This window comes from Chionomys nivalis, chromosome 15 (genome assembly GCF_950005125.1).
Source record: "Chionomys nivalis chromosome 15, mChiNiv1.1, whole genome shotgun sequence".
Taxonomy (NCBI): Eukaryota; Metazoa; Chordata; class Mammalia; order Rodentia; family Cricetidae; genus Chionomys; species Chionomys nivalis.
Window position 1 is genome coordinate 7,873,915 of NC_080100.1, and position 17,381 is coordinate 7,891,295.

A 17,381-nucleotide genomic window follows, 5' to 3' on the forward strand; every position below is an offset into this window, starting at 1 on the left:
ACTTAAATTCGGGGAATGATGAAAAATATTTTGGAAGCAAAATCCTGGCATTAAATGCACAGTGCTATTTCCATCCATTTGCATGCAAAATTCGAGAAGTCATTGTTTTTTTTACCGCAGAGTAGTACTCTAATGTGTATATATTCCACACTTTCTTCATCCATTCTTCCATTGAAGGACACCTAGGATGCTTGCATGTTCTGGCTATTACAAATAATGCTGCTATGAACATAGTTGAACAAATGCTTTTGTCATCCTGAGTGAGGTAACCCAGACCCAAAAAGAAGATCATGGGATGTACTCACTCATAATTGGTTTCTAGCCATGGATGGGAGCCACTGAGTCTATAATTTGTGGTCCTAAAGAAGCTAAACAAGAGGGCAAACCCAAGGAAAAACATATAGTTATCCTCCTGGCTATGGGAAATAGACAAGATTGCCGGGCAAAAAATTGGAATCTTGGGGGGTGGGGTGGGATGGGGGTAAGGGGAGATGGAGAGAGAAAAGTGTGAAGGAGAGGATGAGGGGAACTTGGGGAAACGGGATGATTGGGGATATAGGAAGGTTGGATAGGGGAGCAGGGAAACTCATATCTTAGTTAAGGGAGCCACCTAAGGATTGGCAAGAGACTTGAACTTGGAGTGGCTACCAGATGCCCAGGGCAATGTCCCCAGTTAGTTCCTTGGGCACCTGAGGATAGGGAACCTGAAATGAACCTATCCTATAGCCATACTGATGAATATCTTGCATATCACCATAGAACCTTCATCTAGTGATGGATGGAGATAGAGACAGAGACCCACACTGGAGCACCGGACTGAGCTCCCAAGGTCCTAATGAGGAGCAGAAGGAGGGAGAACATGAACAAGGAAGTCAGGACCACGAGGGGTGCACCCACCCACTGAGACAATGGGGCCGATCTATTGGGAGCTCACCAAGGCGAGCTGGACTGTGACTGAAAAAGCATGGGATAAAACCGGACTCTCTGAACATGGCGGACAATGAGAGCTGATGAGAGGCCAAGGACAATGGCACGGGGTTTTGATCCTACTTCATGTTCTGGCTTTGTGGGAGCCTAGACAGTTTGGATGTTCACCTTCCTAGACCTGGATGGAGGGGGGGGGGGGACCTTGGACTTTCCACAGGGCAGGGAACCCTGACTGATCCTGGGACTGGAGAGGGAGGAGAAGAGGAGTGGGGGGAGGGGGAAAGGGGCGGGAGGAGGTGGAGGGAAATGGGAGGCGGGGAGGAGGCGGAAATTTTTTTTTCAATAAAAAAAAAATGCACAGTGCTAATCCAGGCAGATGGGGGCTTGCAATAAATGGTGATGTAAAGATATTCTGTAGACACTGCCTCTGAGATCTGGGAAATCAAGGGCACTTAAACTTACAAACAACAGTATGAGATAGATGTATTGCTACTTTTTTATATTTTTCTCTTTTTGGTAAGTTGACTGTGTGGGTTCTCTGTCATGAACTTTGAAGATGATCCTGCTCAAAGATGAAAGATTAGACATACTTTGCCTAAGGTGTTGATGTTTTTGCCTTACTTAGCAACAATCTCCTACTATGACTGTTTCAAACAAAAGTCAGATTTTCCTTTAAAATATTGTTATTTTGACAAGGTTACTAAAGAGATTATTTAATTTCTGTTAAAATGTCAAACGGTCTGACAAGCTAAAGCTTCTCTCAGGAATGAACATGTAATTTACAGAGGCTCAGAAAAGGAGACAAATGAGGACAAATCCTACATAGTTCATAAATAAGAAACACACACCATAGTTCCAGATGATTCGAGCCATCTTTGATCTATTTTTAACTCTGCCTTGGTGCTTAAGGGAAACTCACAGGAAAAATGGTTCAATAAAAAGCAATATTCCCAAGGGACTGCAGTCAAATAAAGCTGAGTTTGGAAACTGGCTGCCTCTGCTAAACAAAGGGATTGGATGGGGCTGGTAAGTCTTTAGCATAACTATGAATATGAATGGAGTTTCAGAGTCAACTATGATTATGGAGATATCTTAAGCTTTATTCAAGACAAAATTTCAAGCAGACTAAGAAACATTTCATTAAAAAGGCTGGCTAAAGAGATTAATGGTCTTTTCAAACAATCGGAAACAAGGATTTGAGAGATCTTGCTTTGTTTTGTTGTTAAAATAATTCAATATATGCATTTAATATCTTTCCTAGAATTACAAAAATTCTTTTGTTCAAATAGTTCAATTATTCTGCTATTTTTTTAGGAACAGTCATTTATATTAGAAATTACATAACATGTTATAAGATTGCTTTTTTAAAGGTGTCATTACCTTGAAATCTATGCAGTATTCTACCTTGCAGTAAGCCTGGATTCATATACTAAACTGTTTCTATAAAAGAGGTATCCTAAACTCTCTTGCAGGATAGAAATAATTTGAAATAACAGAATAAATCATTTTATGCACAGTGGCTTTTATCTTGTCAGTCTCACAAATTTCACATTATAAGTTAAAATATTCTCATCTCTTAGACTGCTCATTCCAGTCCACTACATACACAAGAAAAGACAACAAACACCATACACATTTATTAATAGTTCTTACCACACAACTCATTTATCACAACAAAGTACACACAATATACACCTTATAACACACACATACACACACAACTTATTTTCAGCCTCCCAGCAAGGGAGATGTTCTGTAATAGTTGGAATATGGTAGTTGTTCAATAATTTAGTGAAAATTTGGAGTTCAAAGTTCTTTAATATCTTTTTAATTAGAATATTTTAATAATTTGGAATTGAAGTTGGCTTGAAGAATGCTTTTCTATAAACAGTCTATATATAGACTATTCTATATCTTATAAATGTTATTGTGTGTCTTGGATATAGATTATAATATGTGAGCAGTTAACTGGGGATTCTCTGGGGATCAACACAGAAAAGGGAAGGGGAAAGGGTAGTGGGGTGTTCGTCAGGGTTCTCCCAGAAGACATAAAAGTAGAGACAGGACAGAGGTAAGGTGATAATCTAGAAATGGGTGAATTTGCTATGGATCACATACAGACATTCAGATATACAGTAGGTATAAATTATAAATAGAAGCAAAGGGACTTAACTGGCAATTAGGACAATTGGCTCACCAGACTGTTCAGGAAGAGAAGTCCCCTTACAGGCAAGGTGACAATGGGGGAGAACTGACACATTTCATGGGAGACTTAGGCTTTTGATGTTAACTGTAGTCTGAGATCAAAAGCTGAAAACCCAAGGGTCATTTGAGTTCTAGAGGTGAGAAGTCAGAGAGCCTAGGGATCAGATGTCTGAGGGCATGCAGAAGGGAATCCCCACTCCAGTACAAAATAAAAATAGAGAGAGGAAATCGTTCTCTTCATATTCTATCTGGGCCCCACCCAGATAGAATGTCTGACAATGAGGATTCCACCACGCACATTGAGCAGGGACTTTCTCTGCTCAGTCCACCCGGGCAGACTAGCTGCCCGGAACTCACTATCATAAACCCAAAATGAAGGTTCTGCTAATCAGCTAGATAGTCCTTAGTCTAGTTACGCCAACACCCAAAGTGAGCCATGGCAGGAAAGACAAAGAGGGAAGGGTGAGTGCCCATATGCAGGACTCACATGTGTAAAATGCCCACAGGAAAGAAGGCTAGAGGGCATACCTGACAATGGTCAGTGCTATCTCTGGGTGGCTTCAATTATGCCTGTATTTTTCTCTGTATTGATAATATTTTGTATCATATGATAAAATTCCCGAATGGCAGTGTCACATTTGACTCTAAGAGTTGAATATGATGGCCTCCGCCATGTCTTCACTCACCAACATATTTCATCCATATACTTATTTCTGTGGCTATGCCATTCCTCATGGGTCACTTGGATAGGCGTACTGGATTTCAGACACTTGGACCACCAGGTGTGCATATTCAAGCGGGATCTGATGTCTTTTGTGAATTTAGAATAATCTCCTCTAACAAGGGCTCAACATTGACCATTGCTCCTCCCCACCTAGGAGATAATCTTTTCATGGCTGGCATGGAAAAAAAGCCGTGTGTCAAATTGTCTCCAGAAGAACTAAGCTTAAAGGTGCTACAGAAGAAACAGTGCATTGCTTTTGGGGAGCTAATATGATAGATTAGATGGCTGTCAATGGAAAAACTTTAGTGAGGGGTCTCGTTCTGGAGTATGACCCCTGGGATGTGCAAATTAAAATCAAGTTTTGATTATTGGTAGAAGAGAGGCTAGAGGTGTTCAGTAATTTGCAGAACAAATAATGTTAAGAACTTAGTAGTTAGGAAGATTGTTAAGACACTACCACTCTTGTGTGAGAGGTGTCGCATTCTACAAGTCCTACATTTTAGTGTTTCAGGGGTATTGCTCACGGTTTAAGGTATGAAGCCCTGTAGGTCCCATACCCACCTAAGAAAGGCTGTGTTTTCTGAACTGACTTAGGGATGGGTTGTTCTTGCTACTTACCTATCTTTGGTTCACCTGTTTTGATGGAAGTTCCTTTACTTACCTAAACAGAATGGATTCTTGTAACCAATGCTCTAAGAAGCTCTATAGAGAATACATACACATGGGCCATGTGGTGTCTATGACTGCCACACAATAAATTTTGGAAATGAAGCTGAATTGAGTCTCAAACTGGATTCATTTTAACCAAAGTCCCATTCATTATAGGGACAGAATTCAGATAATTCTTTTCTTGGCCATTTCTGGCCATCTGAGGCTATTCATATTTATCAAAGAACTTTTCCCTTGGCATAGACATTGTAAATTTAGATACAATGAGCCATGCTGGCATCCCCAGCTCACACCTGCTTCCCAGCCCAAGGTTTACCAACTACTTTGGTCATGAAAACTGAAAGTGGGCACTTGCAGACTTAAAACAGATTAACTGTTTCAAAATATAACAAAACCCATCAAAACAGGAATCTAAAGAACTTTGATATGTCACAGAATAAATTTTCCATTACACAGCAAGAGTCCAGCTGTAGGCAGAGACTTCCATAGCCACTCCCAAAGGTGAACTTTCTTTCTACATTGATAGGGAAAAAAGGACTGTGTGGGGCTTAGAGTTGGGGCATAACCAGGAGAGAATTAGAAGCAGTCACTTTGCATTATAAGAGTAATCAATTCAGAGGAGAGGGAACATCATATTAGCAATTAATGCCTCTTCATGAAATAATAAAGCAATTAGTGGGGACTTCAACACAAGGACTAGCACACTGAAATGGCAGGCACAGGGGACTGGAAATAGGAAAGGTAGAGATACAAGTTCACAAAGGCTCTCAGCCCTAAGAGGATCCATGAAAAATCAACATTCATAAGGACAGGAGGCAGCTCTTCTCTTCCAAAAACCTTGGATTAACATTAATTCCTGCATTAAATGCAAAACTGCCAATGAAACACAGGGGGCATGTTTTCCAGGAACAACATGCCAGAAAAGGTTGATATTTCTGACTGAGCAGGAAATGATAAGGACCATGGACTCTCCACAACACTCGGGAAACTTTCTAAGAAGATGTCTTGACCTCATGACTCCTTCCAACTGGAATGGCACTTGACAGTCTAGACTCTACACTGGAGAGCTTCCCAGGGAAAATGTTTTCCAACTGGCTTCATGGGGAATCAGGAGCAAAATTTACATGGTCCTCAGGCAATATGTAGCCTCTGCCTTGACTACAGCTCAGGGGTCTATCAGAAGACTGTAGCTATGGGACAGACCAATCCTGCTAAATCTAACTTCTTTCCCATGGCTCTCAACATGAGCATCAGTACCTTCCATGACTCTACTTCTTCCTCTCTGGGGAGGCCAGTTTTCATCAGCAGCAGATCACTCGCCGTCAGTGAATAAACCTTGATACCTTTTCCAAAGCTCCAAGATCCTGCTAAAATGCAGGATCTGAACCAAGAGTCTGGGTTATAGGCTTCAATTCTGCATGTCTAACAAGCACTCAGCTTGTGAGAAGGAGGGTCTAAGATAGTGTAGTTAGGTCATTGGGGCATGCACTGGGGGGTTTTGGAAGCTTGGCTCCTCCTATCTTTCTCCTTTTCTTCCTCGGTCATGATACCAGAGATTCACTCTGATGTGTTTCCCCCAAAACATACTGCCGTTGTTTTTATTATTGCTTTTCTTACTGTCTGGGCATGGGACCCAGTTGAATTGACTTTAAGTATTTACCTCATATCTAGGCATCCGAAATAAATAATTCGTATTAATAGACAGATGTAACTAATCTTAAAGGCAATTGGAGTAAATTGGGAGCATGGGGACCTTGGGGGAGCTAATAAAAATCAATAAAAAAAAATAAAAAAAAGAATCAAAGCACTCTCCTATGTGGTGACACATATTACCTTAAAGCTATGTGCATTTTTTTAAATGTTACAATCTCTGATGTGTTTGTAGTGCTTTCAATTCAGCAGATCAAACTAAATATGATTTTCCTTTTCTTTTCCCCATCTAAACAAGGGGCTGTGTCAACAGGTGCTCCTCATTCATAAACAGCAGTAGTATCTTGTTACTGTCATTGAAGGAGTCTTTGATTCTCTATCCACCCATGCCAAACGAGGTATACCAAAGCCTGCTTTTGTCCTTTGTCCTTTGGATGGTCACAAACCACAATGACACCTAATGTTTTTTGGCGTCATCAAATTAAAAATCAAAACAACAACTTTTGTCCCTTGAAGATCTACATTCTCCCATGAACACATTAATAATGAAAATTAAAGCCACACTGTGGTCTGGTGTTGGCACGGCTATCATCAGAAAAATCTGCAACAGCAAACGGTGGGTGGGATTGTAGGATGGAGGAGACAATTTGGCTGGTGGTGGGAAAACCAGAAATGTGGTTCTGCAAGATTTCATTACACGATGACTCATAAAGCCTCTGAATTTTACCCCAAAGTATCAAAGTTGGGTTACTATAGCAATACTTGCTTCCTCATGTTGATGAAGGCATTCAGAATAGCATGGATATACCCACAATGGAGTTCCATTGAGCTATAATGAATGAAATTGTTGCTTCCCAGGAAGTTGAGAAGTGAAGCAAGGCACTTTCACAGGCTAAGTGTCAACATTTTGCTCTCCTAGGTAGACTATGGAGTGGAAAGCAGGACAGGGAAGTGTGAAATCAGCGAGACAGAAGAAAATACGGAAAGAGGAGGGAATAAGAAAGAGAAATGGGCCGGGCGGTGGTGGCGCACGCCTTTAATCCCAGCACTTGGGAGGCAGAGGCAGGCGGATCTCTGTGAGTTCGAGACCAGCCTGGTCTACAGAGCTAGTTCCAGGACAGGCTCCAAAGCCACAGAGAAACCCTGTCTCGAAAAACCAAAAAAAAAAAAAAAAAGAAAGAGAAATGGTAACAGTGAATATGATCACAGTATGTTCCTATATGATGCATGAAAATGGTATGACGGATTTGCTTACTTGCATAATTAATATATGCAAAAATAAATAGTATATCTTGACTGGCTTTCTTCATTAGGATTTCTATTTCTGTGATAAAACACCACAAAAGAGGACATTTTCTCTTCTTTTCAGTTTAAAATTCCCTAGCACAACCCACGACTGAGGGAAGTCAAAGCAGGAACGCAGGGCAGAACTTCCTCCTGTTGAGACAAAACTACTTTCATGGTAGGAAAGAAAAGAGATGGACAGGTTAAAAATAATGACTCTAGGTTCTAGCTGGATAGTCTCCTAAACCTTGTTTCCACTCATCTAATGGCAAGGCCTCCAAAGGAGAATCATGAGCACTAACTCTGATTAGTTGTACAATAAACACTAAAATATGTACTGCCACCACCATAAGTCGGTGGTATGAACCAGACACCAGCATCAAATGTCTGTCACTAGCTATGATAAATGACACAGAGTGCATTGCCATTTAAAAACACACGATAAATGTTCACACGTTAATAAGCAAGGTTGAGAAATGTTGAGCTCATTTAACAATCTGTTTGCGAAGGCGCACAATGCAGTCACCTTAAATTTGTGCTTTTCAAAAGCAATTTTTCAAGAATCTCAAGAAAGACATGTGCATCTAATTTTAATTTTAAATTACCTATCAACTGAAACCCCATGCCAACTCTTCATTATAAACTCTCAATAGAGCATCTCCTGACCTCAACTTTCTTTTTGGATATCCATAATTTTCTTTTTATATAAATGTGAGAGTCCACAAGAGAACACATAATACATTTGTCCATGTCTGGCTTATTTCATTTAATATAACATCTCAATTGCATTCATTTTTTGTGAATAGCATAACTTTATTCTTGAACACAACTCATTGTGAAGCGTTATGTGTATGCATGTTTTATCCATTTACCTGTTCATGGATGCCTAGCCAGATTTTGTGGCTTAGCTATTATGAACAGAGCTTCCATAAAGAGAGGCTCTGTCATAATTTGCTTCACATTCCCTTGGGTATTTACTTACTGCACAGGATTGGTAAGGCTGTCTTGTGGTAGTTCTATTTCCTTTGCTCTAGTTCTTCTGAGGAACTTCCACTGTTTCCACTGGCACAGCCAGTTCCATTCCCACGAGCGGTGCATAAAGACTCCCCATGCCCCAGATGCTCAGCAGTGCCTGTTGTCACTTGTTTTCTTGACGAATGTCATCTTGACTGGGGCGAGATAGAATCTCAGTGTCGCTTTGATTTATGCTTTTTTGATGGTTAAGAAGTTGATTTTTTTAGGTTTATTGGCTATTTGTACTTGGTCTTTTGAGAATAATCCATTTCTTTGATCAATTAATTGACTGGATTATTTAATTTCTTGCATCTACCCTTTTAAAAATTCTTTATGCATTCTAGATAGTAATTAATTTGAAAGCAAACAAGTACTCAAGCAAATGGAATTACCCATTGCTGATGAGATGCTTAATCAAGTGATGTCTAAAGTCTGTCATTCTTTTCAGGTTCCTATTGGAAGGTTATTCGCAAGCAGCTCTTTACACTGATCAAGTCTGCCCTCATTTCAGGCTGTAGCTTTCTGATGTGTAAATACAATCAGAATGGGTATGACGGCATGCTTCTCACTCCTTACAGCGATAAAGACCAAGAAATGCCCCAGGGTATAGGGAAAAACTGGAGAATAAAAACAGGATTGATAATACTCATAGAATTCATGTTTGCAGCAAGATGATTGGAGAGAGCTGTTACCTTGTGTTGTAATATTTTGTCGTGTATGATCCAATCGTTGATGATAAATGAAAAATGGCACAGACGATACATAATTATTTACACAAATTCTGTTAGAGCCATAACATGTACAGAGTCACTCCCTATCTGAAGGTGTCTTTCCACAGTGCGAGTTACAAGTGACCATCCAATATGATTTAGGCTCAGTGAGAATTTGGACCATCAGCACTAGGCCAGTAGCACCTGAACACCAGATCACAATGACCACACCCTTCAATTCACAGCCCTTCATCAGATAATTGCTGTATCATCTCCTATCATCACAAGAAGGGGACAAAATACAAGAAGTCATTTTGAGAGCTATGGTGTACAAGGGTCCTATACCATTATTATATAGTGTTTTCAGTGTCTTAGATGTTATAGCTCGACAATAAACAATGGAAATATGGATGGCATGTACCCCTAAACACCTGAATATAAGCCCAAGAGAGAGCCAAGCATTTTAGAATGGTAGGGTTCTTGCTCCAGTGTGTCTGGTACTGAGTTCGTATTCTCTACTATCTCTCCCAAGACAGACTAACAGTTCATTTCACAGGCATGATCAGTGAGTGGTAAGCATTTGTGCTTGGCAGAACAAGTCCATATCTTTCTGGGCATTCAATATTTAAATCCAGACCGCAGTTAATTCCCATGGAAATATAGGGTTGTATTTGAATGTTTAGCTTTAAAAATTGCTGTTTTAATTTCTGTTTTGTATTTTGTAAAAAGTCATAAAATGAATTTTGATTTTGGATTAGAACAGAATTTCCAGCAATTTCTGAAATGTTCCTAAGCATATTTTTATTATGTATTTAATCCAGTTGGTGCTATAGGGGAACATAACTAGGCAGGGAAAAACTACAATTGGTGTCCTCTGTAGGAATGGATTGTAAAATCAAAATAGCAATAAACTCTGAAAGATAGTGAAGATTCTCTACATCCTGTGCACTAAAATATTCAGCAAAAATTTAATTGTAAAAATGTAAAAATAAACAAAATGTCCATCTCACTGCTACACAAAAAAAAATTTACAGAGAACAGACTGTGTGTGTGTATGTGTGTGTGTGTCAGACACATGTAACAGCTCAATGAGGGAATGAAACCTTTAAAGATAGATGTCTAAATTCCATGGAGACATGTTGAAAGAACGAAATACATGGCTATCATGTTCATGAATTGAATGACTTGTAACCGTAAAGCATCAATTGCCCAGAAGTAGAGTGCACAGCTGCAAAAATGTGATTCGTTACGGAGACCGCTGGAATTTATGAAGCAAGAGGAAGTCTCCTGAAGAGCAGCTGTGGAGACAATCAGCTGTTTACATGGGGGGGGGGCGTAAAATTGAATCCATCTTGATATGTTGAAATTATAAACAATCAACAGATCACAACATAGAAAGACATACCTTCTCAATTAATGGGAGTACTCTCATAGGTCATTGTTTCAATCCCTCAAATTACTTAAAGAGTCAAAAACAAGCTTCTAAAGCCATAAACCAAAAGAAACACTGACTGGGTAATCACATGGATCAAAATAGTGAGTTGTGGGCTGGAGATGCTTAGGAAACAGGAGCCTAGAACCAAAAGGAAATAAACAAGCTAATAAAAGCAAACAAGAACATATATGTCCATCAAAAGGTGACACAGGAAGGGGATAAATGCCAAAGACTTCGGAGAACACGACTGAAATATATCTGAGTAACAGAAAGTTAGTAACTGACTATATTGAGAATGAAAATAACTAAGCTACAACAAAGACATCAATAGAATAAAATATGCGAAATGTATGAGAAGCATTTTAGGGAACTGTAGACATCAATACCTAATAAATGTGCACAGTATTCTAATAGAGTAGGAATTAGAATATAATGAAAGCGTTCACCACGTTTAAAAGAACAAATAATAATCTGGAAAACATTTGTTGAGAGTGCATGGAGAGAATTGAGAAATTTCTTAGCCTTACACACTGGTTTTTGCTCTTCTGCCCATACCCACGGGAACCATTGCTTGCCCTTATCATGAATGTCATTCAGCAATGTACCCCCCATATGTGTACAGAGCCAAAATCTGCAAATTCTCAGAATATTCTGTATACATAACAAACTCCATGAGACTTATTCACATGATACAGTAGAAGGTATCAGCTAAGAGAGTGCACGTACTACTGGCATCCACAACAGCCTAACTGATCCTAAAAAGCAAAAATAAGTTATATGTGTGTGTGTGTTTGTATGTACATATATATATATACACATATATACACATATATACATACACATGCATATATAATATACATAACAAGTTTGCGAAATATGTATAACACATATTTGGAATTCAAAAACCAAAAAGACTAAATATTTTATATATTAAATATACCTGTAAGAGAAACTATAAAGAATTTAATGAAATGAATAAAGGAAAATACAGAAATGTGTTATTCTAATTTCATGTGGGAAACTGGAGAGTCAAATGGAGTCCTTGGTAGCTACTAGGCAGCAGAACTGAGACATTTTCCTAAAAACCACGAACTTACAAATATTCTGTATTCCCAATTGTAGATAATAGAGTCAAACTGTATGTGCTACTATCTTGTAATATTTGCATCTGGAAATTATATTTATATAGCACAATCTTAACTACATTTTTTCTAGATTACAACTAAAACCCTACAATAAATGATAACATTTTTAAAAATAGTATATAATTCCATCTACTATATGAGAATAGATTTCTTTGGAAAGATCCCTGGATGTAATTAGCATCTCAGAGATGTACTTGCTTTGTACTTTTCTGACTTACAATGAAAGAATTCTCCCTGGAATGAGGCCAGATAAATCTTCTGTGAAAATCTGGAAATATGATCCCCTGATGTCACCAACAACAGTTCCTCTATGTCTTATTTAAGACTTCCTTAGTATTCAGTTTTCATTATTTCTTTACTATTCAAATATGGGCCTAGAGAGATAGCTCAATGCTTAGGAACACTGGATGCTCTTTCAGAGGTCATGAGTTCAATTTCCAGCAACCACATGGTGGCTCACAGCCATCTACAATGGAATCTGATACCCTCTTCTGGCATGTAGTCATACATGCAGACAGAGCACTTAAGCACAAAAGAATGCATAAATAAATACAATTTGTTAAAAACACACCTATTCAAATATTATTCAAGCTTTGTTTCTTCATTAGTTTATGCTTCTTCTGTTGCTACATAAAAAACAAGGCTGTGTTTAACCTCTTCCCTGTGGAATGCTTGCTCATTAGCCAGTCTTATAAATGCTTCAATCGGCAAGGTTAAGGTTAAAGCATAGCTCTGCAGCCCCTCCCTGAATGAAAGCAATCAATCTGATATCTTTCCTTTGAATTTCTGTTCATCTCTCTCTATGTTCTTTTGGGAAAGAGCAGTCTATAGAAACACAAAGCTCACCCCAACAGACATTTAGTTAGGGGTGCTTAAGAGAACTCTTCTTACCCAGGCAAGATGACGCTACATCCGTGATAAATAAATATTATCCATAAGACAGCAGTAAACATTGAAGGCTAGGCCAATCAAGGCTTTCTCAGAGGTCCTGGTAAAAGGATAAAATGAACCCAGTTCTATGGCTTTGCCCCGGGGGAAGACATAGCAAGGTGTAACCTGGGACTGGGGCCAGGGCCTCAAGGAGCTAGGCTTCAGGTCCTGGCAACTTGGATTTCCTGCTGAAGAGACTGGAGTTATCCAGCCTAGCGTTGTTGAGTGTTTGGTCTCTGACACACAGGAAAAGACATCCTGTTCTCTTTGGGAAACCCTGCTGCATTAGCTTCCTGCTGGCTTTATCTCATCATATGGTAACTTTCTGCTGACTCTGCCCCATTTCTCTCCTGCAAACCATATATGAGAGGCTGCAATTCGTAACAAACTTGTTTGTCATAACACTTAGCTTGTGCAAGACCTCCTGACACAATTTCCTATTTTATTAACTGATCCCTCATTCCTTCCCTTAAGGAATCTGTCACTGAAGAACAGCCTGTTGCTCCGTGTAATAAACCTGTAGTCTGCATGAGAGAAGGCAAATTTCCCTTCTTAGAGACAGCTGCTTTCCAGTATCCCACACTGTAAGGCAAATAGCATGACCAAGATTTTGGTATGAGGTGGCTGGGAATTAAATGTCCCTTATCAATAGTTCAACAAAGACCTAAGAATTGTCGTGGCAACAATTAAAGTGAGAACAACAACAATTTTTTATGCTAAAACTAAAACTACTATGCAAAACACTGTAATACTTCAGTGTGCTCTGGCTATAAAATCACACACCTATGACATATATAATTTTACCATGTTATTCCTGGCGAGAAATGGCAATAGTTGAAAACTCAATCTATAGTTTGGTATAGTCATAATCTCTCACCCACTAAAAGTAAAAGAATAAAAATGATGGGGTGGGGCTGTGTGTGTGTGTGTGTGTCTGTCTGTCTGTCTGTCTGTCTGCCCTGTCTGTAAATCAGGGCATTCTCTGCCTTCTTGCACATGTCCTACAAATGCTTTCATACAATGTTTGAATAAATTAAATAATACTTTAAGACTGGTCCATCAGAGGGCTGATCTCAAATATATACAAAGAACTTAAGAAACTGATCATCAAAAGAACAAATAATCCAATAAAAATAGGGTACATACCTAACCAGAGAACTCTCAACAGATGAATCTAAAATGGCTGAAAGATACTTAAAGAATTATGTTCAATATCCTTAGCCATCAGAGAAATGCAAATCAAAACAACTCTGAGATTCTATCTTATACCTGTAAAAATGGCCAAGATCAAAAAAAGTGATGACAATTTATGCTGGAGAGGATATGGGGCAAAGGGAACACACTCCTCCATTGCTGGTGGGAGTACAAAGTGGTACAGCCACTTTGGATATCAGTATGGCTATTTCTCAGAAAATTAGGAAACAACCTTCCTCAAGACCCAGAAATACCACTTTTGGGTATATATCCAAAGGGTTCTCAATTATACAAGGACTTGTGCTCAACTGTGTTCATAGCAGCATATGAACCTGGACACAACCTAAATATCCCTCGACCGAAGAATGGGTAAGGAAAATGTGGTACATTTACACAATGGAGTACTACACAGCAGAAAAAATAATGACATCTTGAATTTTGCAGGCAAATAGATGATTGAGTGAGGTAACCCAGACCCTGAAATACAAAAATCATATGTATCCACTCATAAGTAACTTTTAGACATAAAGCAAAGAAAAACCAGACTCCTGGTCTACAAGGGCTAGTTCCAGGACAGGAGACCTTGTCTCAAAAATCAAAAGAAAAAAGAAAAAAAAAAAAAGAAAAACCAGACTATAATTCACAATCCCAGAGAACCTAGACAACAATTAGGACTCTAAAACATACAAGGACTTAATCTACATTGGAAGTAGAAAAAGACAAGCTCTCCTAAGTAAATTGGGAGCATAGAGACCATGGAAAAGGGTAGAAAGGGAGGGGGAAGAAGGGAGCAGATAAAAATATATAGCTCAATAAAAACAATTAAAAAAAGATTGGTCCATATGTATCAAATGCTTTTTCAGTGACAAAGACTGTAATAATTTTCGGTCTCTACAGTGATCCTTGTAACACACCTAAAAGGTAATCACTCTCCCAATTTCAAGTGGGTATGGAACATTTAAAAGGACTTTCATGAAGTTACAAACAGGTAATACTGACATTCAACTCTAGAATTCACAGGTTCCAACTACACTGTCTTCACTACTACCCTACAAAAATTCCTTAAATGGAAGCCAAGCATTTGCTAGATATTCAAAACTTAACTGGCAATGTGTGAGTCCTGAAAGACATAATTTAATTATTTACCTTAAATGAGGCATGTTAAAATGACAATGAGTTCTCAACAGGTGGACACCATCATTCACACATTAGGGGAAGAAGGTTAATTGCTAAATTTTGAGAAAAGTCGGCAGTCAATTCCTTGGACAGATCTTTTCAATAAAATCTTGCTGAGAGCTACATTCTCAAATAAGTACATAAGAATAAGCAACAATATGTGGTGGTTTTTAAACCTCTTCAGTACTTGAGGTAATAAACAAACAGATGTTTGGGAAGACTGGGGCTTATGAATCCCGCTCTACTGTCAACAAATTAGGCAACATCTTTGCTGCCTGCTGCTAGCACAGCAATCTCTTACATTTAAAATCCTGATAGCTTCTCCTGGATGAAAGAGAATTAGAATATATTCACACAGGATAGAGTAAAACAAATCAGAGTGTCTTTGTTTGGAATGGTAAAGCTTCCAGGAGAAGTTAAGCAGAAAGTACCAGTAGGTCTTGAGCATAAAATGTTTAAGAAAATATTTTAAATAAACAGTCACTTTCTATTCTTTTCCTGTATCATTTGACTAAATGGAGTTTCCAGAAACTCTCCACCCAACCTAGAAGTTTCTGGAGACACTGACTACTTTTGCTTAACTTCTATGGCCTATCTCTAGAAAGAGGGCACTATCAGATTCCCAAAGCTATTTTACCACCTTATCTAGACCAATGTGAGACCTACAGATTCAGTGAGCTTTTATCCACGGTGGCCAGAGAGGGTGCAGGGTGTTATTTCAATTCTCTTTTATCTGTGAAGATTTGCTCGGGTTCTGTGTCCAAAGATGAGAAAAAATTTGAATATAGTACTTTGTGCTAGGTACCAACTACAACAGACTTGATAGAAAGTACACAAACTCATGCACCTTAAATATCTCACTACTGAATGAAAGGTAGGTCAAGACAGAAATCAAGAAGGAAATTTAAAACGTTTTATGACCAAATTAAACACAATATGACAAGATGTATGGGACATAGCGAAGGCAGTTCTCAGAATAAAAGTCCTAGCACTAAGTGCCTAATGAAAACTAAAAAACAAAAACACAACTGGAGAGATTTTATAACAATATGTAAGTAGCATAATGATAGTTTGAAAACTTTAAAAAATGAGAAGAAACAATGCCTAAAAAGAGTCAAAGGGAAGGAATAATAAAACTCAATGATGACATCAGTGAAATAGAAACAAAAATAGCATGCATAGAATCAATGGAACAAAACTGATTTTGTAAGTTGTCCTGTGTGAGTTTCCTTTCATTGTACCTTGTCATTTTCTGAGTGTCTGGTCTGGATTGTGAACACAAACCCTGTATTTTTGTCCAGAGTGAAAAGAAATTTGGTTTGTATAATCTGTGTTGCTTAATAATTAAGCAAGGGGCTGCAATGAGAAAGGTTTTCTGTACGTTTGCTGAGAAAGAAAACCATACATGATTTACTGGTGATAAACTATGAGTCTCCTTATGTACCTCCATTCTTCCTTTTATCTTTGTGAATATATAGAAATGCATTATCACAATTCTATAGCTAGAAAACTGAAATTCACAGATATGGAAAACATATCTCCAGGCAAAACTACTCAATACCTAGAAACACAATGGCCCTCTGTTTGGTTTTGTTAGTACTGGGTGCTGGCGATTCATGCAGGCTAGGCAAATACTTCTACCACTGACCCACATCCCCAGCCCAAGAATGCTGAAACTGAAATATAATTTATGTAACTAAAAACTCATTACTTCACATCTCTTGGAAATAAATGTTACAAAGATAGAAACACGCGCACAAAAGATCTCCTGGCTAATTAAACACTTACAGATTTCAGTTCTCTCTCAATCAAAATGTTACATTTCAAAATCCATTATAGTTCTCATCCACCATCTGTTTTATGATAAAATATCTGTGAATAAAATTTTGTGAATTGATTATTTTTAGATTTAAAATGCATACTAGTTGCTTGAGATGACATTTTGGAAAGAAGCTTGGCTCCAAAAATGGTAGAAAGGTTTAGACATATATTCATGAGAAACTACAAGGAACTATAAGCATTAACTTTTCAAACTTTTTAATAACCTACACACAGCTCCTGGAAAAGATGTCAATTTTACAGCAATGTACTTAATATGCTTGCTGGTTTTATAGACATAAATCTTAGTAAAATTATCAGATGACATGGGCAGTCTGTGAAAAAAAGCAGGACTTCAAGGAGAATAACAAACGGTCTCTCCCTATACATTTAATCATAATTACATCAGTAACATTTATCTCACTCACTGAAGAATAAATCTTGGAAATATATTCAGATGAATAATCTCAAGATAATCATCATTTTGGCAGATGGATAGA

General features: G+C 38.3%; 1 protein-coding gene across 3 annotated transcripts in view; it reads right to left on the reverse strand.

The window, feature by feature from the left end:
• The window catches only part of Ctnnd2 (catenin delta 2), a 727,532-nt gene that overhangs the window by 428,900 nt on the left and 281,251 nt on the right, over positions 1-17,381 (reverse strand). The window lies entirely within an intron of this gene.